Genomic DNA, 18,878 nt, shown 5'->3' with positions numbered 1-18,878 from the left:
CTGCTTGGATGACATCACCGTATGCAAATCCATCTGCTGCAGGCCTTCCCCCAGGAATGCTTGCACTAGTTGTTGCATTTGGTTTGTTGTTTGGGGGTGCTTCATTATTAGGCAGCCTTCTGCCCTCCCATGTTCATCTGAAAATTTGTGTTCTCCCTGCAGTTGTTGTCCCCAGATGAGAGTTCCCTTGTGCTGCCTCAGTTGAATCTCCTTTACTTGACAGAGATGTGCCTGAGCAGCGGCCCTCCCCAGCCCTATCCCAAATCATACTTATTTTGCATAGGAGATACCATGGTCATGAAGATTGTTCTCCCAGGGTGAGGTTCATTCATTGCATTCTGGGTATGCTGACCCCTGTGATTTCCCCAAATGTGGGAAACTCGACTGCATTATTTGTGGTAGTGGGGGACTGTGTTTGTGCTTTCCTCTGGTCAGCTCTGGTAAAAGTCAGATTTATTTGTCTCAGATCTTCCTCTAGCCTTGTTCTTCTTTCGAGAGTTCCCTTGTGCTGCCTCAGTTGGATCTCCTTCACTTGACAGGGGGGTACCCGAGCAGCGACCCTCCCCAGCTCTAGCCCAACTTCTACTTACCTGGCAGGTGAGATACTATGATCATGTAGGTGCTTCTCCCAGGGCAAGGCTCACCCATTGCACTCTGGGTGTGCTGCTCCTGCGATTTCCCCAAATGTGGGAAACTTGACTGCATAATTTGTGTTTCCCCTGGTCGGCTCTCATATAATTCAGATCTCTTTGTCTCAGGTCTCTCTCCAGCCTAGTTTGCTGTCTGTTTCCACTTCTTTTTTCATGAGCCCTCCCTTTTATACCCTTGTGCACTATCCTGACTTCTCCTCCTGTCTGCTTACTTTGTGCCTTCCAATGCACAATGCAAACTACAGGTAGTGCTGCAGGGCCCACACCCTTTTACTTGCCGTACAGAGCAACTCTGGAGCTGTTACAGTGCCCAGCTGCTGCAAGAAATCAGCTTGAATGCTTCAGGGGCTGGGGCATAGCCAACATGAGCCCCACACCGAAGGAGGGTGGAGGTGTTTAATGTGAACTAGGGGTCATCCAAGCGCCGCAAAAGGCCGCCATGCCCTGCACGCCCCTTTTCTCTTTTCATATGCAGACGAGGGTTGAAGCCAACTTTGACCCACTGCTTGGATGACATCACCGTATGCAAATCCATCTGCTGCAGGCCTTCCCCCAGGAATGCTTGCACTAGTTGTTGCATTTGGTTTGTTGTTTGGGGGTGCTTCAGTATTAAGCAGCCTTCTGCCCTCCCATGTTCATCTGAAAATATGTGTTCTCCCTGCAGTTGTTGTCCCCAGATGAGAGTTCCCTTGTGCTGCCTCAGTTGAATCTCCTTTACTTGACAGAGATGTGCCTGAGCAGCGGCCCTCCCCAGCCCTATCCCAAATCATACTTATTTTGCATAGGAGATACCATGGTCATGAAGATTGTTCTCCCAGGGTGAGGTTCATTCATTGTATTCTGGGTATGCTGACCCCTGTGATTTCCCCAAATGTGGGAAACTCGACTGCATTATTTGTGGTAGTGGGGGACTGTGTTTGTGCTTTCCTCTGGTCAGCTCTGGTAAAAGTCAGATTTATTTGTCTCAGATCTTCCTCTAGCCTTGTTCTTCTTTCGAGCGTTCCCTTGTGCTGCCTCAGTTGGATCTCTTTCACTTGACAGGGGGGTGCCCGAGCAGCGACCCTCCCCAGCTCTAGCCCAACTCCTACTTACCTGCCAGGTGAGATACTATGATCATGAAGGTGCTTCTCCCAGGGCAAGGCTCACCCATTGCACTCTGATTTCCCCAAATGTGGGAAGCTTGACTGCATAATTTGTGTTTCCCCTGGTCGGCTCTCGTATAATTCAGATCTCTTTGTCTCAGGTCTCTCTCCAGCCTAATTTGCTGTCTGTTTCCACTTCTTTTTTCATGAGCCCCTCCCTTTTATACCCTTGTGCACTATCCTGACTTCTCCTCCTGTCTGCTTTCTTTGTGCCTTCCAATGCACAATGCAAACTACAGGTAGTGCTGCAGGGCCCACACCCTTTTACTTGCCGTACAGAGCAGCTCTGGAGCTGTTACAGTGCCCAGCTGCTGCAAGAAATCAGCTTGAATGCTTCAGGGGCTGGGGCATAGCCAACATGAGCCCCACACCGAAGGAGGGTGGAGGTGTTTAATGCGAACTAGGGGTCATCCAAGCGTCGCAAAAGGCCGCCATGCCCTGCACGCCCCTTTTCTCTTTTCATATGCAGACGAGGGTTGAAGCCAACTTTGACCCACTGCTTGGATGACATCACCGTATGCAAATCCATCTGCTGCAGGCCTTCCCCCAGGAATGCTTGCACTAGTTGTTGCATTTGGTTTGTTGTTTGGGGGTGCTTCAGTATTAGGCAGCCTTCTGCCCTCCCATGTTCATCTGAAAATATGTGTTCTCCCTGCAGTTGTTGTCCCCAGATGAGAGTTCCCTTGTGCTGCCTCAGTTGAATCTCCTTTACTTGACAGAGATGTGCATGAGCAGCGACCCTCCCCAGCCCTATCCCAAATCATACTTATTTTGCATAGGAGATACCATGGTCATGAAGATTACTCTCCCAGGGTGAGGTTCATTCATTGCATTCTGGGTATGCTGACCCCTGTGATTTCCCCAAATGTGGGAAACGCGACTGCTTTATTTGTTGGTAGTGGGGGGACTGTGTTTGTGCTTTCTTCTGGTCAGCTCTGGTAAAAGTCAGATTTCTTTGTCTCAGATCTTCCTCTAGCCTTGTTCTTCTTTCGAGAGTTCCTTTGTGCTGCCTCAGTTGGATCTCCTTCACTTGACAGGGGGGTGCCCGAGCAGCGACCCTCCCCAGCTCTTGCCCAACTCCTACTTACCTGCCAGGTGAGATACTATGATCATGAAGGTGCTTCTCCCAGGGCAAGGCTCACCCATTGCACTCTGGGTGTGCTGCCCCTGCGATTTCCCCAAATGTGGGAAACTTGACTGCATAATTTGTGTTTCCCCTGGTCGGCTCTCGTATAATTCAGATCTCTTTGTCTCAGGTCTCTCTCCAGCCTAGTTTGCTGTCTGTTTCCACTTCTCTTTTCTTGAGCCGCTCCCTTCTATGCCCTTGCGCACTATCCTGACTTCTCCCGTCTGCTTACTTTGTGCCTTCCTACGCACAATGCGAACTACAGGTAGTGCTGCAGGGCCCACACCCTTTTAGTTGCCTTACAGAGCAGCTCTGGAGCTGTTACAGTGCCCAGCTGCTGCAAGAAATCAGCTTGAATGCTTCAGGGGCTGGGGCATAGCCAACATGAGCCCCACACCGAAGGAGGGTGGAGGTGTTTAATGCGAACTAGGGGTCATCCAAGCGCCGCAAAAGGCCGCCATGCCCTGCATAACCCTTTTCTCTTTTCATATGCAGATGAGGGTTCCAGCCAACTTTGGCCCACTGCTTGGATGACATCACCGTATGCAAATCCGTCTTCTGCAGACCTTCACCCAGGAATGCTTTTACTAGTTGTTGCATTTGGTTTGTTGTTTGGGGGTGCTTCAGTATTAGGCAGCCTTCTGTCCTCCCATGTTCATCTGAAAATATGTGTTCTCCCTGCAGTTGTTGTCCCCAGATGAGAGTTCCCTTGTGCTGCCTCAGTTGAATCTCCTTTACTTGACAGAGATGTGCCTGAGCAGCGGCCCTCCCCAGCCCTATCCCAAATCATACTTATTTTGCATAGGAGATACCATGGTCATGAAGATTGTTCTCCCAGGGTGAGGTTCATTCATTGCATTTTGGGTATGCTGACCCCTGTGATTTCCCCAAATTTGGGAAACTCGACTGCATTATTTGTGGTAGTGGGGGACTGTGTTTGTGCTTTCCTCTGGTCAGCTCTGGTAAAAGTCAGATTTCTTTGTCTCAGATCTTCCTCTAGCCTTGTTCTTCTTTCGAGAGTTTCCTTGTGCTGCCTCAGTTGGATCTCCTTCACTTGACAGGGGGGTGCCCGAGCAGCGACCCTCCCAAGCTCTAGCCCAACTCCTACTTACCTGCCAGGTGAGATACTATAATCAGGAAGGTGCTTCTCCCAGGGCAAGGCTCACCCATTGCACTCTGGGTGTGCTGCTCCTGCGATTTCCCCAAATGTGGGAAACTTGACTGCATAATTTGTGTTTCCCCTGGTCGGCTCTCGTATAATTCAGATCTCTTTGTCTCAGGTCTCTCTCCAGCCTAGTTTGCTGTCTGTTTCAACTTCTCTTTTCTTGAGCCGCTCCCTTCTATGCCCTTGCGCACTATCCTGACTTCTCCCGTCTGCTTACTTTGTGCCTTCCAATGCACAATGCATACTACAGGTAGTGCTGCAGGGCCCACACCCTTTTACTTGCCGTTCAGAGCAGCTCTGGAGCTGTTACAGTGCCCTGCTGCTGCAATAAATCAGCTTGAATGCTTCAGGGGATGGGGCATGGCCAACATGAGCCCCACACCAAAGGAGGGTGGGGGTGTTTAATGCGAACTAGGGGTCATCCAAGCACCGCAAAAGGCCGCCATGCCCTGCACGCCCCTTTTCTCTTTTCATATGCAGATGAGGGTTGAAGCCAACTTTGACCCACTGCTTGGATGACATCACCGTATGCAAATCCGTCTTCTGCAGAACTTACCCCAGGAATGCTTGCACTAGTTGTTGCATTTGGTTTGTTGTTTGGGGGTGCTTCAGTATTAGGCAGCCTTCTGCCCTCCCATGTTCATCTGAAAATATGTGTTCTCCCTGCAGTTGTTGTCCCCAGATGAGAGTTCCCTTGTGCTGCCTCAGTTGAATCTCCTTTACTTGACAGAGATGTGCATGAGCAGCGGCCCTCCCCAGCCCTATCCCAAATCATACTTATTTTGCATAGGAGATACCATGGTCATGAAGATTACTCTCCCAGGGTGAGGTTCATTCATTGCATTCTGGGTATGCTGACCCCTGTGATTTCCCCAAATGTGGGAAACGCGACTGCTTTATTTGTTGGTAGTGGGGGACTGTGTTTGTGTTTTCCTCTGGTCAGCTCTGGTAAAAGTCAAATTTCTTTGTCTCAGATCTTCCTCTAGCCTTGTTCTTCTTTCGAGAGTTTCCTTGTGCTGCCTCAGTTGGATCTCCTTCACTTGACAGGGGGGTGCCCGAGCAGCGACCCTCCCCAGCTCTAGCCCAACTCCTACTTACCTGCCAGGTGAGATACTATGATCATGAAGGTGCTTCTCCCAGGGCAAGGCTCACCCATTGCACTCTGGGTGTGCTGCCCCTGCGATTTCCCCAAATGTGGGAAACTTGACTGCATAATTTGTGTTTCCCCTGGTCAGGTCTCGTATAATTCAGATCTCTTTGTCTCAGGTCTCTCTCCAGCCTAGTTTGCTGTCTGTTTCAACTTCTCTTTTCTTGAGCCGCTCCCTTTTATACCCTTGTGCACTATCCTGACTTCTCCTCCTGTCTGCTTACTTTGTGCCTTCCAATGCGCAATGCAAACTACAGGTAGTGCTGCAGGGCCCACACCCTTTTACTTGCCTAACAGAACAGCTCTGGAGCTGTTACAGTGCCAAGCTGCTGCAAGAAATCAGCTTGAATGCTTCAGGGGATGGGGCATGGCCAACATGAGCCCCACACCGAAGGAGGGTGGGGGTGTTTAATGCGAACTAAGGGTCATCCAAGCGCCGCAAAAGGCCGCCATGCCCTGCATACCCCTTTTCTCTTTTCATATGCAGATGAGGGTTCCAGCCAACTTTGGCCCACTGCTTGGATGACATCACCGTATGCAATTCCGTCTTCTGCAGAACTTCCCCCAGGAATGCTTGTACTAGTTGTTGCATTTGGTTTGTTGTTTGGGGGTGCTTCAGTATTAGGCAGCCTTCTGCCCTCCCATGTTCATCTGAAAATATGTGTTCTCCCTGCAGTTGTTGTCCCCAGATGAGAGTTTCCTTGTGCTGCCTCAGTTGAATCTCCTTTACTTGACAGAGATGTGCATGAGCAGCGGCCCTCCCCAGCCCTATCCCAAATCATACTTTTTTTGCATAGGAGATACCATGGTCATGAAGATTGTTCTCCCAGGGTGAGGTTCATTCATTGCATTTTGGGTATGCTGACCCCTGTGATTTCCCCAAATGTGGGAAACTCGACTGCATTATTTGTGGTAGTGGGGGACTGTGTTTGTGCTTTCCTCTGGTCAGCTCTGGAAAAAGTCAGATTTCTTTGTCTCAGATCTTCCTCTAGCCTTGTTCTTCTTTCGAGAGTTCCCTTGTGCTGCCTCAGTTGGATCTCTTTCACTTGACAGGGGGGTGCCCGAACAGCGACTTTCCCCAGCTCTAGCCCAACTCCTACTTACCTGCCAGGTGAGATACTATGATCATGAAGGTGCTTCTCCCAGGGCAAGGCTCACCCATTGCACTCTGGGTGTGCTGCCCCTGCGATTTCCCCAAATGTGGGAAACTTGACTGCATAATTTGTGTTTCCCCTGGTCGGCTCTCGTATAATTCAGATCTCTTTGTCTCAGGTCTCTCTCCAGCCTAGTTTGCTGTCTGTTTCCACTTCTCTTTTCTTCAGCCGCTCCCTTCTATACCCTTGTGCACTATCCTGACTTCTCCTCCCATCTGCTTACTTTGTGCCTTCCAATGCACAATGCAAACTACAGGTAGTGCTGCAGGGCCCACACCCTTTTACTTGCCTTACAGAGCAGCTCTGGAGCTGTTACAGTGCCCAGCTGCTGCAAGAAATCAGCTTGAATGCTTCAGGGGATGGGGCATGGCCAACATGAGCCCCACACCAAAGGAGGGTGGAGGTGTTTAATGCGAACTAGGGGTCATCCAAGCACCGCAAAAGGCCGCCATGCCCTGCACGCCCCTTTTCTCTTTTCATATGCAGATGAGGGTTGAAGCCAACTTTGACCCACTGCTTGGATGACATCACCGTATGCAAATCCGTCTTCTGCAGAACTTCCCCCAGGAATGCTTGGACTAGTTGTTGCATTTGGTTTGTTGTTTGGGGGTGCTTCAGTATTAGGCAGCCTTCTGCCCTCCCATGTTCATCTGAAAATATGTGTTCTCCCTGCAGTTGTTGTCCCCAGATGAAAGTTCCCTTGTGCTGCCTCAGTTGAATCTCCTTTACTTGACAGAGATGTGCATGAGCAGCGGCCCTCCCCAGCCCTATTCCAAATCATACTTTTTTTGCATAGGAGATACCATGGTCATGAAGATTTTTCTCCCAGGGTGAGGTTCATTCATTGCATTTTGGGTATGCTGACCCCTGTGATTTCCCCAAATGTGGGAAACTTGACTGCATTATTTGTGGTAGTGGGAGACTGTGTTTGTGCTTTCCTCTGGTCAGCTCTGGTAAAAGTCAGATTTCTTTGTCTCAGATTTTCCTTTAGCCTTGTTCTTCTTTCGAGAGTTCCCTTGTGCTGCCTCAGTTGGATCTCCTTCACTTTACAGGGGGGTACCCGAGCAGCGACCCTCCCCAGCTCTAGCCCAACTCCTACTTACCTGCCAGGTGAGATACTATGATCATGAAGGTGCTTCTCCCAGGGCAAGGCTCACCCATTGTACTCTGGGTGTGCTGCTCCTGCGATTTCCCCAAATGTGGGAAACTTGACTGCATAATTTGTGTTTCCCCTGGTCGGCTCTCGTATAATTCAGATCTCTTTGTCACAGGTCTCTCTCCAGCCTAGTTTGCTGTCTGTTTCCACTTCTCTTTTCTTCAGCCGCTCCCTTCTATACCCTTGTGCACTATCCTGACTTCTCCTCCCGTCTGCTTACTTTGTGCCTTCCAATGCACAATGCAAACTACAGGTAGTGCTGCAGGGCCCACACCCTTTTACTTGCCTTACAGAGCAGCTCTGGAGCTGTTACAGTGCCCAGCTGCTGCAAGAAATCAGCTTGAATGCTTCAGGGGCTGGGGCATAGCCAACATGAGCCCCACACCGAAGGAGGGTGGAGGTGTTTAATGCAAACTAGGGGTCAGACAAGCGCCGCAAAAGGCCACCATGCCCTGCACGCCCCTTTTCTGTTTTCATATGCAGACGAGGGTTGAAGCCAACTTTGACCCACTGCTTGGATGACATCACCATATGCAAATCCATCTGCGGCAGGCCTTCCCCCAGGAATGCTTGCACTAGTTGTTGCATTTGGTTTGTTGTTTGGGGGTGCTTCAGTATTAGGCAGCCTTCTGCCCTCCCATGTTCATCTGAAAATATGTGTTCTCCCTGCAGTTGTTGTCCCAAGATGAGAGTTCCCTTTTGCTGCCTCAGTTGAATCTCCTTTACTTGACAGAGATGTGCATGAGCAGCGGCCCTCCCCAGCCCTATTCCAAATCATACTTATTTTGCATAGGAGATACCATGGTCATGAAGATTTTTCTCCCAGGGTGAGGTTCATTCATTGCATTTTGGGTATGCTGACCCCTGTGATTTCCCCAAATGTGGGAAACTTGACTGCATTATTTGTGGTAGTGGGAGACTGTGTTTGTGCTTTCCTCTGGTCAGCTCTGGTAAAAGTCAGATTTCTTTGTCTCAGATTTTCCTTTAGCCTTGTTCTTCTTTCGAGAGTTCCCTTGTGCTGCCTCAGTTGGATCTCCTTCACTTTACAGGGGGGTACCCGAGCAGCGACCCTCCCCAGCTCTAGCCCAACTCCTACTTACCTGCCAGGTGAGATACTATGATCATGAAGGTGCTTCTCCCAGGGCAAGGCTCACCCATTGTACTCTGGGTGTGCTGCTCCTGCGATTTCCCCAAATGTGGGAAACTTGACTGCATAATTTGTGTTTCCCCTGGTCGGCTCTCGTATAATTCAGATCTCTTTGTCTCAGGTCTCTCTCCAGCCTAGTTTGCTGTCTGTTTCCACTTCTCTTTTCTTCAGCCGCTCCCTTCTATACCCTTGTGCACTATCCTGACTTCTCCTCCCGTCTGCTTACTTTGTGCCTTCCAATGCACAATGCAAACTACAGGTAGTGCTGCAGGGCCCACACCCTTTTACTTGCCTTACAGAGCAGCTCTGGAGCTGTTACAGTGCCCAGCTGCTGCAAGAAATCAGCTTGAATGCTTCAGGGGATGGGGCATGGCCAACATGAGCCCCACACCAAAGGAGGGTGGAGGTGTTTAATGCGAACTACGGGTCATCCAAGCACCGCAAAAGGCCGCCATGCCCTGCACGCCCCTTTTCTCTTTTCATATGCAGATGAGGGTTGAAGCCAACTTTGACCCACTGCTTGGATGACATCACCGTATGCAAATCCGTCTTCTGCAGAACTTCCCCCAGGAATGCTTGCACTAGTTGTTGCATTTGGTTTGTTGTTTGGGGGTGCTTCAGTATTAGGCAGCCTTCTGCCCTCCCATGTTCATCTGAAAATATGTGTTCTCCCTGCAGTTGTTGACCCAAGATGAGAGTTCCCTTGTGCTGCCTCAGTTGAATCTCCTTTACTTGACAGAGATGTGCATGAGCAGCGGCCCTCCCCAGCCCTATTCCAAATCATGCTTATTTTGCATAGGAGATACCATGGTCATGAAGATTTTTCTCCCAGGGTGAGGTTCATTCATTGCATTTTGGGTATGCTGACCCCTGTGATTTCCCCAAATGTGGGAAACTTGACTGCATTATTTGTGGTAGTGGGAGACTGTGTTTGTGCTTTCCTCTGGTCAGCTCTGGTAAAAGTCAGATTTCTTTGTCTCACATTTTCCTTTAGCCTTGTTCTTCTTTCGAGAGTTCCCTTGTGCTGCCTCAGTTGGATCTCCTTCACTTTACAGGGGGGTACCCGAGCAGCGACCCTCCCCAGCTCTAGCCCAACTCCTACTTACCTGCCAGGTGAGATACTATGATCATGAAGGTGCTTCTCCCTGGGCAAGGCTCACCCATTGTACTCTGGGTGTGCTGCTCCTGCAATTTCCCCAAATGTGGGAAACTTGACTGCATAATTTGTGTTTCCCCTGGTCGGCTCTCGTATAATTCAGATCTCTCTGTCTCAGGTCTCTCTCCAGCCTAGTTTGCTGTCTGTTTCCACTTCTCTTTTCTTCAGCCGCTCCCTTCTATACTCTTGTGCACTATCCTGACTTCTCCTCCCGTCTGCTTACTTTGTGCCTTCCAATGCACAATGCAAACTACAGGTAGTGCTGCAGGGCCCACACCCTTTTACTTGCCTTACAGAGCAGCTCTGGAGCTGTTACAGTGCCCAGCTGCTGCAAGAAATCAGCTTGAATGCTTCAGGGGCTGGGGCATAGCCAACATGAGCCCCACACCGAAGGAGGGTGGAGGTGTTTAATGCAAACTAGGGGTCAGACAAGCGCCGCAAAAGGCCACCATGCCCTGCACGCCCCTTTTCTGTTTTCATATGCAGACGAGGGTTGAAGCCAACTTTGACCCACTGCTTGGATGACATCACCATATGCAAATCCATCTGCGGCAGGCCTTCCCCCAGGAATGCTTGCACTAGTTGTTGCATTTGGTTTGTTGTTTGGGGGTGCTTCAGTATTAGGCAGCCTTCTGCCCTCCCATGTTCATCTGAAAATATGTGTTCTCCCTGCAGTTGTTGTCCCCAGATGAGAGTTCCCTTGTGCTGCCTCAGTTGAATCTCCTTAACTTGACAGAGATGTGCCTGAGCAGCGGCCCACCCCAGCTCTATCCCAAATCATACTTATTTTGCATAGGAGATACCATGGTCATGAAGATTATTCTCCCAGGGTGAGGTTCATTCATTGCATTCTGGGTATGCTGACCCCTGTGATTTCCCCAAATGTGGGAAACTCGACTGCTTTATTTGTGGTAGTGGGGGACTGTGTTTGTGTTTTCCTCTGGTCAGCTCTGGTAAAAGTCAGATTTCTTTGTTTCAGATCTTCCTCTAGCCTTGTTCTTCTTTTGAGAGTTCCCTTGTGCTGCCTCAGTTGGATCTCCTTCACTTGACAGGGGGGTGCCCGAGCAGAGACCCTCCCCAGCTCTAGCCCAACTCCTACTTACCTGCCAGGTGAGATACTATGATCATGATGGTGCTTCTCCCAGGGCAAGGCTCACCCATTGCACTCTGGGTGTGCTGCCCCTGCGATTTCCCCAAATGTGGGAAACTTGACTGCATAATTTGTGTTTCCCCTGGTCGGCTCTCGTATAATTCAGATCTCTTTGTCTCAGGTCTCTCTCCAGCCTAGTTTGCTGTCTGTTTCCACTTCTCTTTTCTTCAGCCGCTCCCTTCTATACCCTTATGCACTATCCTGACTTCTCCTCCCGTCTGCTTACTTTGTGCCTTCCAATGCACAATGCAAACTACAGGTAGTGCTGCAGGGCCCACACCCTTTTAGTTGCCTTACAGAGCAGCTCTGGAGCTGTTACAGTGCCCAGCTGCTGCAAGAAATCTGCTTGAATGCTTCAGGGGATGGGGCATGGCCAACATGAGCCCCACACCAAAGGAGGGTGGAGGTGTTTAATGCGAACTAGGGGTCATCCAAGCACCGCAAAAGGCCGCCATGCCCTGCACGCCCCTTTTCTCTTTTCATATGCAGATGAGGGTTGAAGCCAACTTTGACCCACTGCTTGGATGACATCACCGTATGCAAATCCGTATTCTGCAGAACTTCCCCCAGGAATGCTTGCACTAGTTGTTGCATTTGGTTTGTTGTTTGGGGGTGCTTCAGTATTAGGCAGCCTTCTGCCCTCCCATGTTCATCTGAAAATATGTGTTCTCCCTGCAGTTGTTGTCCCCAGATGAGAGTTCCCTTGTGCTGCCTCAGTTGAATCTCCTTTACTTGACAGAGATGTGCATGAGCAGCGGCCCTCCCCAGCCCTATTCCAAATCATACTTATTTTGCATAGGAGATACCATGGTCATGAAGATTGTTCTCCCAGGGTGAGGTTCATTCATTGCATTTTGGGTATGCTGACCCCTGTGATTTCCCCAAATGTGGGAAACTTGACTGCATTATTTGTGGTAGTGGGGGACTGTGTTTGTGCTTTCCTCTGGTCAGCTCTGGTAAAAGTCAGATTTCTTTGTCTCAGATTTTCCTCTAGCCTTGTTCTTCTTTCGAGAGTTCCCTTGTGCTGCCTCAGTTGGATCTCCTTCACTTTACAGGGGGGTACCCGAGCAGCGACCCTCCCCAGCTCTAGCCCAACTCCTACTTACCTGCCAGGTGAGATACTATGATCATGAAGGTGCTTCTCCCAGGGCAAGGCTCACCCATTGCTCTGGGTGTGCTGCTCCTGCGATTTCACCAAATGTGGGAAACTTGACTGCATAATTTGTGTTTCCCCTGGTCGGCTCTCGTATAATTCAGATCTCTTTGTCTCAGGTCTCTCTCCAGCCTAGTTTGCTGTCTGTTTCCACTTCTCTTTTCTTGAGCCGCTCCCTTCTATGCCCTTGCGCACTATCCTGACTTCTCCTCCTGTCTGCTTACTTTGTGCCTTCCAACGCACAATGCGAACTACAGGTAGTGCTGCAGGGCCCACACCCTTTTACTTGCCTTACAGAGCAGCTCTGGAGCTGTTACAGTGCCCAGCTGCTGCAAGAAATCAGCTTGAATGCTTCAGGGGCTGGGGCATAGCCAACATGAGCCCCACACCAAAGGAGGGTGGAGGTGTTTAATGCAAACTAGGGGTCAGCCAAGCGCCGCAAAAGGCCACCATGCCCTGCACGCCCCTTTTCTCTTTTCATATGCAGACGAGGGTTGAAGCCAACTTTGACCCACTGCTTGGATGACATCACCATATGCAAATCCATCTGCGGCAGGCCTTCCCCCAGGAATGCTTGCACTAGTTGTTGCATTTGGTTTGTTGTTTGGGGGTGCTTCAGTATTAGGCAGCCTTCTGCCCTCCCATGTTCATCTGAAAATATATGTTCTCCCTGCAGTTGTTGTCCCCAGATGAGAGTTCCCTTGTGTTGCCTCAGTTAAATCTCCTTTACTTGACAGAGATGTGCATGAGCAGCGGCCCTCCCCAGCCCTATTCCAAATCATACTTATTTTGCATAGGAGATACCATGGTCATGAAGATTTTTCTCCCAGGGTGAGGTTTATTCATTGTATTTTGGGTATGCTGACCCCTGTGATTTCCCCAAATGTGGGAAACTTGACTGCATTATTTGTGGTAGTGGGAGGCTGTGTTTGTGATTTCTTCTGGTCAGCTCTGGTAAAAGTCAGATTTCTTTGTCTCAGATTTTCCTTTAGCCTTGTTCTTCTTTCGAGAGTTCCCTTGTGCTGCCTCAGTTGGATCTCCTTCACTTTACAGGGGGGTACCCGAGCAGCGACCCTCCCCAGCTCTAGCCCAACTCCTACTTACCTGCCAGGTGAGATACTATGATCATGAAGGTGCTTCTCCCAGGGCAAGGCTCACCCATTGTACTCTGGGTGTGCTGCTCCTGCGATTTCCCCAAATGTGGGAAACTTGACTGCATAATTTGTGTTTCCCCTGGTCGGCTCTCGTATAATTCAGATCTCTTTGTCTCAGGTCTCTCTCCAGCCTAGTTTGCTGTCTGTTTCCACTTCTCTTTTCTTCAGCCGCTCCCTTCTATACCCTTGTGCACTATCCTGACTTCTCCTCCCGTCTGCTTACTTTGTGCCTTCCAATGCACAATGCAAACTACAGGTAGTGCTGCAGGGCCCACACCCTTTTACTTGCCTTACAGAGCAGCTCTGGAGCTGTTACAGTGGCCAGCTGCTGCAAGAAATCAGCTTGAATGCTTCAGGGGCTGGGGCATAGCCAACATGAGCCCCACACCGAAGGAGGGTGGAGGTGTTTAATGCAAACTAGGGGTCAGTCAAGCGCCGCAAAAGGCCACCATGCCCTGCACGCCCCTTTTCTGTTTTCATATGCAGACGAGGGTTGAAGCCACCTTTGACCAACTGCTTGGATGACATCACCACAAATCCATCTGCGGCAGGCCTTCCCCCAGGAATGCTTGCACTAGTTGTTGCATTTGGTTTGTTGTTTGGGGGTGCTTCAGTATTAGGCAGCCTTCTGCTCCACCCTCCTTTGGTGTGGGGCTCATGTTGGCCATGTCCCATCCCCTGAAGCATTCAAGCAGATTTCTTGCAGCAGCTGGGCACTGTAACAGCTCCAGAGACGCTCTGTAAGGCAAGTAAAAGGGTGTGGGCCCTGCAGCACTACCTGTAGTTTGCATTGTGCATTGGAAGGCACAAAGTAAGCAGACGGGAGGAGAAGTCAGGATAGTGCACAAGGGTATAGAAGGGAGCGGCTGAAGAAAAGAGAAGTGGAAACAGACAGCAAACTAGGCTGGAGAGAGATCTGAGACAAAGAGATCTGAATTATACGAGAGCCGACCAGGGGAAACACAAATTATGCAGTCAAGTTTCCCACATTTGGGGAAATCGCAGGGGCAGCACACCCAGAGTGCAATGGGTGAGCCTTGCCCTGGGAGAAGCACCTTCATGATCATAGTATCTCACCTGGCAGGTAAGTAGGAGTTGGGCTAGAGCTGGGGAGGGTCGCTGCTCGGGCACCCCCCTGTTAAGTGAAGGAGATCCAACTGAGGCAGCACAAGGGAACTCTCGAAAGAAGAACAAGGCTAAAGGAAAATCTGAAACAAAGAAATCTGACTTTTACCAGAGCTGACCAGAAGAAATCACAAACACAGCCTCCCACTACCACAAATAATGCAGTCGAGTTTCCCACATTTGGGGAAATCACAGGGGTCAGCATACCCAAAATGCAATGAATGAACCTCACCCTGGGAGAAAAATCTTCATGACCATGGTATCTCCTATGCAAAATAAGTATGATTTGGAATAGGGCTGGGGAGGGCCGCTGCTCATGCACATCTCTGTCAAGTAAAGGAGATTCAACTGAGGCAGCACAAGGGAACTCTCATCTTGGGACAACAACTGCAGGGAGAACATATATTTTCAGATGAACATGGGAGGGCAGAAGGCTGCCTAATACTGAAGCACCCCCAAACAACAAACCAAATGCAACAACTAGTGCAAGCATTCCTGGGGGAAGGCCTGCCGCAGATGGATTTGCATATGGTGATGTCATCCAAGCAGTTTGTCAAAGTTGGCTTCAACCCTCGTCTGCATATGAAAAGAGAAAAGGGGCGTGCAGGGCATGGTGGCCTTTTGCGGCGCTTGGCTGACCCCTAGTTTGCATTAAACACCTCCACCCTCCTTTGGTGTGGGGCTCATGTTGGCTATGCCCCAGCCCCTGAAGCATTCAAGCTGAATTCTTGCAGCAGCTGGGCACTGTAACAGCTCCAGAGCTGCTCTGTAAGGCAAGTAAAAGGGTGTGGGCCCTGCAGCACTACCTGTAGTTCGCAGATGGATTTGCCGCCATAGAATGCGCCTGCTGAATCGTGTTACAGATCCAGAGAGCAATAGTCTGCTTTGAAGCAGGGGTGCCAATCTTGTTGGCTGCATACAGGACAAACAGTGCTTCTGTTTTTCTGACTCTAGCCGTTCTGGCCACGTAAATTTTCAAAGCCCTGACCACATCAAGGGACTCGGAATCCTCCAAGTCACGCGTAGCCACAGGCATCACAATAGGTTGGTTCATATGAAAGGATGATTCCACTTTTAGCAGGAATTGAGGACGGGTCTGCAATTCCGCTGCCACCGCGCTACAACCCCGGCCGACGCAATTGCCGGTCTGAGTAAGGTACCAGAATGTGTGTAAATGGACTTTAGGGTAACCTCCTGCTTGCGGTCAGCAGGGTCCCTGATGGTAGCCGTATCCTGGGATGGCAGCGCTACCTTTTTGGATAAGCGTGTCAATGCTTTATCCACCCTAGGGGAGGATTCCCACTGTATCCTGTCCATTGGCGGGAAAGGATACGCCATAAGAATCCTTTTGGGAATCTGCAGCTTTTTGTCTGGAGATTCCCAAGCTTTTTCACATAATTCGTTCAACTCATGTGAGGGGGGAAAGGTTATCTCAGGTTTCTTTCCCTTATACATGTGTACCCTCGTGTCAGGGACAGGGGACTCTGTGATGTGCAAAACATCTTTTAGTGCAATAATCATATATCGAATACATTTAGCCAATTTTGGCTGTAACTTTGCATCATCGTAGTCGACACTGGAGTCAGAATCCGTGTCGGTATCTGTGTCAACTATTTGGGATAGTGGGCGCTTTTGAGACCCCGAAGGTCCCTGCGACATAGGGACAGGCATGGGTTGACTCCCTGACTGTTCCCTAGCTTCAGCTTTGTCTAATCTCTTGTGTAATAAGTTTACATTAGCACTTAAAACATTCCACATATCCATCCAGTCAGGTGTCGGCGTTGTCGATGGAGACACCACATTAATTTGCTCCTGCTCCTCTCTAGGAGAGCCTTCTACCTCAGACATGTCGACACACGTGTACCGACACACCATACACTCAGGGAATCCTCTTATCTGAGGACAGTTCCCCAACAAGGCCCTTTGGAGAGACAGAGAGAGAGAGTATGCCAGCACACACCCCAGCGCTATATGACCCAGGAAAAAAACACAATAATTTTATGTTTACCCAGTAGCGCTGTATTTCCATATATATATGCGCCTAATTATGTGCCCCCCTCTTCTTTAAGACCCTCTTTCTACCGTGGTATAAGCAGGGGAGAGTCCGTGGAGCTTCCCCTCAGCGGTGCTGTGGAGAAAATGGCGCTGGTGAGTGCTGAGGGAGAAGCCCCACCCCCTCAGCGACGGGCTTCTGTCCCGCTCAAATATAGTAAAAAAAAGGCGGGGGCTCTTATATATATATACAGTGCCTAGCTGCATATATATTTATTTTGCCAAAGAGAGGTCTATATTGCTGCCCAGGGCGTCCCCCCTGCGCCCTTCACCCTTACACTGACTGCCGTGTGAGAGGTGTATGGGAGCAATGGAGCACAGCTTTACTGCTGTGCGTTACCTCAGTGAAGATCATGAAGTCTTCCGCCGCCTCTGAAGTCTTCTTTTCTTCTCATACTCACCCGGCTTCTATCTTCCGGCTCTGCGAGGGGGACGGCGGCGCGGCGCTGGGACGGACGGCGAGGGTGAGACCTGCGTACCGATCCCTCTGGAGCTAATGCTGTACAGTAGCCTAAGAAGCAGAGCCTATCAACTCACAGAAGTAGGTGTGCATCTCTCCCCTCCGCCCCTCGATGCAGGGAGTCTGTTGCCAGCAGGCTCCCTGAAAATAAAAAAATCTAACAAATATACTTTCTGTCAGGAAACTCAGGAGAGCTCCCTGAAAAGCACCCAGTCTCCTCTGGGCACAGTAGTAAACTGAGGTCTGGAGGAGGGGCATAGAGGGAGGAGCCAGTGCACACCCAGATCTAAAGTCTTTCTTAAAGTGCCCATGTCTCCTGCGGAGCCCGTCTATCCCCCATGGTCCTTACGGAGTCCCCAGCATCCTCTAGGACGTAAGAGAAAAATTATGCTGGCAGAAAAATCCAATTGAGTGATTAAACAGCTCCAGAGCTGCTCTGTAAGGCAAGTAAAAGGGTGTGGGCCCTGCAGCACTACCTGTAGTTTGCATTGTGCATTGGAAGCCTAGTTTGCTGTCTGTTTCCACTTCTTTTTTCTTGAGCCCCTCCCGTCTATACCCTTGTGCACTATCCTGACTTCTCTTCCCGTCTGCTTACTTTGTGCCTTCCAAAGCACAATGCAAACTACAGGTAGTGCTGCAGGGCCCACACCCTTTTACTTGCCTTACAGAGCAGCTCTTGAGCTGTTACAGTGCCCAGCTGCTGCAAGAAATCAGCGTGAATGCTTCAGGGGCTGGGGCATGGCCAACATGAGCCCCACACCGAAGGAGGGTGGGGGTGTTTAATGCGAACTAGGGGTCTCGCACAATGCGAACTACAGGTAGTGCTGCAGGGCCCACACCCTTTTACTTGCCTTACAGAGCAGCTCTGGAGCTGTTACAGTGCCCAGCTGCTGCAAGAAATGTGAACTAGGGGTCATCCAAGTGCCGCAAAAGGCCGCCATGCCCTGCACGCCCCTTTTCTCTTTTCATATGCAGACGAGGGTTGAAGCCAACTTTGACCCACTGCTTGGATGACATCGCCATATGCAAATCCATCTGCTGCAGGCCTTCCCCCAGGAATGCTTGCACTAGTTGTTGCATTTGGTTTGTTGTTTGGGGGTGCTTCAGTATTAGGCAGCCTTCTGCCCTCCCATGTTCATCTGAAAATATGTGTTCTCCCTGCAGTTGTTGTCCCCAGATGAGAGTTCCCTTGTGCTGCCTCAGTTGAATCTCCTTTACTTGACAGAGATGTGCCTGAGCAGCGGCCCTCCCCAGCCCTATCCCAAATCATACTTATTTTGCATAGGAGATACCATGGTCATGAAGACTGTTCTCCCAGGGAGCGGTTCATTCATTGCATTCTGGGTATGCTGACCCCTGTGATTTCCCCAAATGTGGGAAACTCGACTGCATTATTTAATGCGAACTAGGGGTCATCCAAGCACCGCAAAAGGCCGCCATGCCCTGCATACCCCTTTTCTCTTTTCATAAGCAGACGAGGTTTGAAGCCAACTTTGACCCACTGCTTGGATGACATCACTTGCTGCCTTTCCAATGAAGCAAGTTTAATTTAATAATAGGTGAAAAACCATCCCTACAAAGGTGTTAATCAGATACTTGGCTTTGTGGACACTTTTCAGAGCACAAATTTGTTAGCATAAAATAAAGCCAGAAAATGAAGAGCTGTTTAATCACTCAATTGGATTTTTCTGCCAGCATATTTCTTTTTCTCTGCAACCCACTGCTAAATTGTGCTTCCTAGCTGTTTTTATAAAATCACTGAATCAAATCTAACTCTGATTACATCAGAGAAGGCCAGGTACCCTACACCATAACAGGGGGTTTGAAATTTTGACTTGTCTACTTAAAGATCACCAAAATCTGATAACAAGGTCAATTAAGTCTCTGGGTGGGATTGAACCACCAACCTTTTGGTTAATAGCCTTACACACTAACTGATTG

At 49.8% G+C, this 18,878-nt stretch overlaps 24 non-coding genes and 2 pseudogenes across 24 annotated transcripts; 24 read left to right on the top strand and 2 right to left on the bottom strand.

Moving 5' to 3' along the window:
- The first annotated feature begins 266 nt into the window (after positions 1-266).
- On the top strand, positions 267-430 carry LOC135022798 (U1 spliceosomal RNA). The gene has a single exon (XR_010219820.1). It is a non-coding gene; the product is annotated as a U1 spliceosomal RNA (small nuclear RNA).
- A 152-nt stretch (positions 431-582) lies between these two features.
- On the top strand, positions 583-724 carry LOC135022832 (U1 spliceosomal RNA; annotated as a pseudogene).
- A 694-nt stretch (positions 725-1,418) lies between these two features.
- On the top strand, positions 1,419-1,582 carry LOC135022957 (U1 spliceosomal RNA). Its single transcript, XR_010219967.1, has one exon. It is a non-coding gene; the product is annotated as a U1 spliceosomal RNA (small nuclear RNA).
- Positions 1,583-2,554: 972 nt separating this feature from the next.
- Positions 2,555-2,720, top strand: LOC135022840 (U1 spliceosomal RNA). The gene has a single exon (XR_010219860.1). It is a non-coding gene; the product is annotated as a U1 spliceosomal RNA (small nuclear RNA).
- Positions 2,721-2,872: 152 nt separating this feature from the next.
- LOC135022846 (U1 spliceosomal RNA) lies at positions 2,873-3,035 on the top strand. Its single transcript, XR_010219865.1, has one exon. It is a non-coding gene; the product is annotated as a U1 spliceosomal RNA (small nuclear RNA).
- A 671-nt stretch (positions 3,036-3,706) lies between these two features.
- Positions 3,707-3,870, top strand: LOC135022843 (U1 spliceosomal RNA). Its single transcript, XR_010219862.1, has one exon. It is a non-coding gene; the product is annotated as a U1 spliceosomal RNA (small nuclear RNA).
- A 152-nt stretch (positions 3,871-4,022) lies between these two features.
- LOC135022886 (U1 spliceosomal RNA) lies at positions 4,023-4,185 on the top strand. Its single transcript, XR_010219904.1, has one exon. It is a non-coding gene; the product is annotated as a U1 spliceosomal RNA (small nuclear RNA).
- Positions 4,186-4,856: 671 nt separating this feature from the next.
- Positions 4,857-5,021, top strand: LOC135022867 (U1 spliceosomal RNA). Its single transcript, XR_010219886.1, has one exon. It is a non-coding gene; the product is annotated as a U1 spliceosomal RNA (small nuclear RNA).
- Positions 5,022-5,173: 152 nt separating this feature from the next.
- LOC135022857 (U1 spliceosomal RNA) lies at positions 5,174-5,336 on the top strand. Its single transcript, XR_010219876.1, has one exon. It is a non-coding gene; the product is annotated as a U1 spliceosomal RNA (small nuclear RNA).
- Positions 5,337-6,010: 674 nt separating this feature from the next.
- On the top strand, positions 6,011-6,174 carry LOC135022968 (U1 spliceosomal RNA). Its single transcript, XR_010219978.1, has one exon. It is a non-coding gene; the product is annotated as a U1 spliceosomal RNA (small nuclear RNA).
- Positions 6,175-6,326: 152 nt separating this feature from the next.
- Positions 6,327-6,489, top strand: LOC135022845 (U1 spliceosomal RNA). The gene has a single exon (XR_010219864.1). It is a non-coding gene; the product is annotated as a U1 spliceosomal RNA (small nuclear RNA).
- Positions 6,490-7,163: 674 nt separating this feature from the next.
- Positions 7,164-7,327, top strand: LOC135022822 (U1 spliceosomal RNA). The gene has a single exon (XR_010219844.1). It is a non-coding gene; the product is annotated as a U1 spliceosomal RNA (small nuclear RNA).
- Positions 7,328-7,479: 152 nt separating this feature from the next.
- On the top strand, positions 7,480-7,642 carry LOC135022876 (U1 spliceosomal RNA). The gene has a single exon (XR_010219894.1). It is a non-coding gene; the product is annotated as a U1 spliceosomal RNA (small nuclear RNA).
- Positions 7,643-8,316: 674 nt separating this feature from the next.
- Positions 8,317-8,480, top strand: LOC135022806 (U1 spliceosomal RNA). Its single transcript, XR_010219828.1, has one exon. It is a non-coding gene; the product is annotated as a U1 spliceosomal RNA (small nuclear RNA).
- A 152-nt stretch (positions 8,481-8,632) lies between these two features.
- LOC135022875 (U1 spliceosomal RNA) lies at positions 8,633-8,795 on the top strand. Its single transcript, XR_010219893.1, has one exon. It is a non-coding gene; the product is annotated as a U1 spliceosomal RNA (small nuclear RNA).
- A 674-nt stretch (positions 8,796-9,469) lies between these two features.
- On the top strand, positions 9,470-9,633 carry LOC135022819 (U1 spliceosomal RNA). Its single transcript, XR_010219841.1, has one exon. It is a non-coding gene; the product is annotated as a U1 spliceosomal RNA (small nuclear RNA).
- A 152-nt stretch (positions 9,634-9,785) lies between these two features.
- On the top strand, positions 9,786-9,948 carry LOC135022864 (U1 spliceosomal RNA). Its single transcript, XR_010219883.1, has one exon. It is a non-coding gene; the product is annotated as a U1 spliceosomal RNA (small nuclear RNA).
- A 674-nt stretch (positions 9,949-10,622) lies between these two features.
- On the top strand, positions 10,623-10,786 carry LOC135022989 (U1 spliceosomal RNA). The gene has a single exon (XR_010219998.1). It is a non-coding gene; the product is annotated as a U1 spliceosomal RNA (small nuclear RNA).
- Positions 10,787-10,938: 152 nt separating this feature from the next.
- LOC135022872 (U1 spliceosomal RNA) lies at positions 10,939-11,101 on the top strand. The gene has a single exon (XR_010219890.1). It is a non-coding gene; the product is annotated as a U1 spliceosomal RNA (small nuclear RNA).
- Positions 11,102-11,775: 674 nt separating this feature from the next.
- On the top strand, positions 11,776-11,939 carry LOC135022963 (U1 spliceosomal RNA). Its single transcript, XR_010219973.1, has one exon. It is a non-coding gene; the product is annotated as a U1 spliceosomal RNA (small nuclear RNA).
- Positions 11,940-12,091: 152 nt separating this feature from the next.
- Positions 12,092-12,252, top strand: LOC135022921 (U1 spliceosomal RNA). Its single transcript, XR_010219934.1, has one exon. It is a non-coding gene; the product is annotated as a U1 spliceosomal RNA (small nuclear RNA).
- Positions 12,253-12,926: 674 nt separating this feature from the next.
- Positions 12,927-13,090, top strand: LOC135022818 (U1 spliceosomal RNA). Its single transcript, XR_010219840.1, has one exon. It is a non-coding gene; the product is annotated as a U1 spliceosomal RNA (small nuclear RNA).
- A 152-nt stretch (positions 13,091-13,242) lies between these two features.
- LOC135022874 (U1 spliceosomal RNA) lies at positions 13,243-13,405 on the top strand. Its single transcript, XR_010219892.1, has one exon. It is a non-coding gene; the product is annotated as a U1 spliceosomal RNA (small nuclear RNA).
- An 824-nt stretch (positions 13,406-14,229) lies between these two features.
- On the bottom strand, positions 14,230-14,392 carry LOC135022844 (U1 spliceosomal RNA). Its single transcript, XR_010219863.1, has one exon. It is a non-coding gene; the product is annotated as a U1 spliceosomal RNA (small nuclear RNA).
- Positions 14,393-14,544: 152 nt separating this feature from the next.
- LOC135022810 (U1 spliceosomal RNA) lies at positions 14,545-14,708 on the bottom strand. Its single transcript, XR_010219832.1, has one exon. It is a non-coding gene; the product is annotated as a U1 spliceosomal RNA (small nuclear RNA).
- A 3,497-nt stretch (positions 14,709-18,205) lies between these two features.
- Positions 18,206-18,384, top strand: LOC135022918 (U1 spliceosomal RNA; annotated as a pseudogene).
- The last annotated feature ends 494 nt before the right edge of the window (positions 18,385-18,878 follow it).

The sequence above is a fragment of the Pseudophryne corroboree genome, unplaced genomic scaffold, assembly GCF_028390025.1.
Source record: "Pseudophryne corroboree isolate aPseCor3 unplaced genomic scaffold, aPseCor3.hap2 scaffold_394, whole genome shotgun sequence".
Classification (NCBI taxonomy): Eukaryota; Metazoa; Chordata; class Amphibia; order Anura; family Myobatrachidae; genus Pseudophryne; species Pseudophryne corroboree.
The sequence above is the reverse complement of the archived record's forward strand: the minus strand, read 5'-3'. Positions and strand labels throughout refer to the sequence as shown.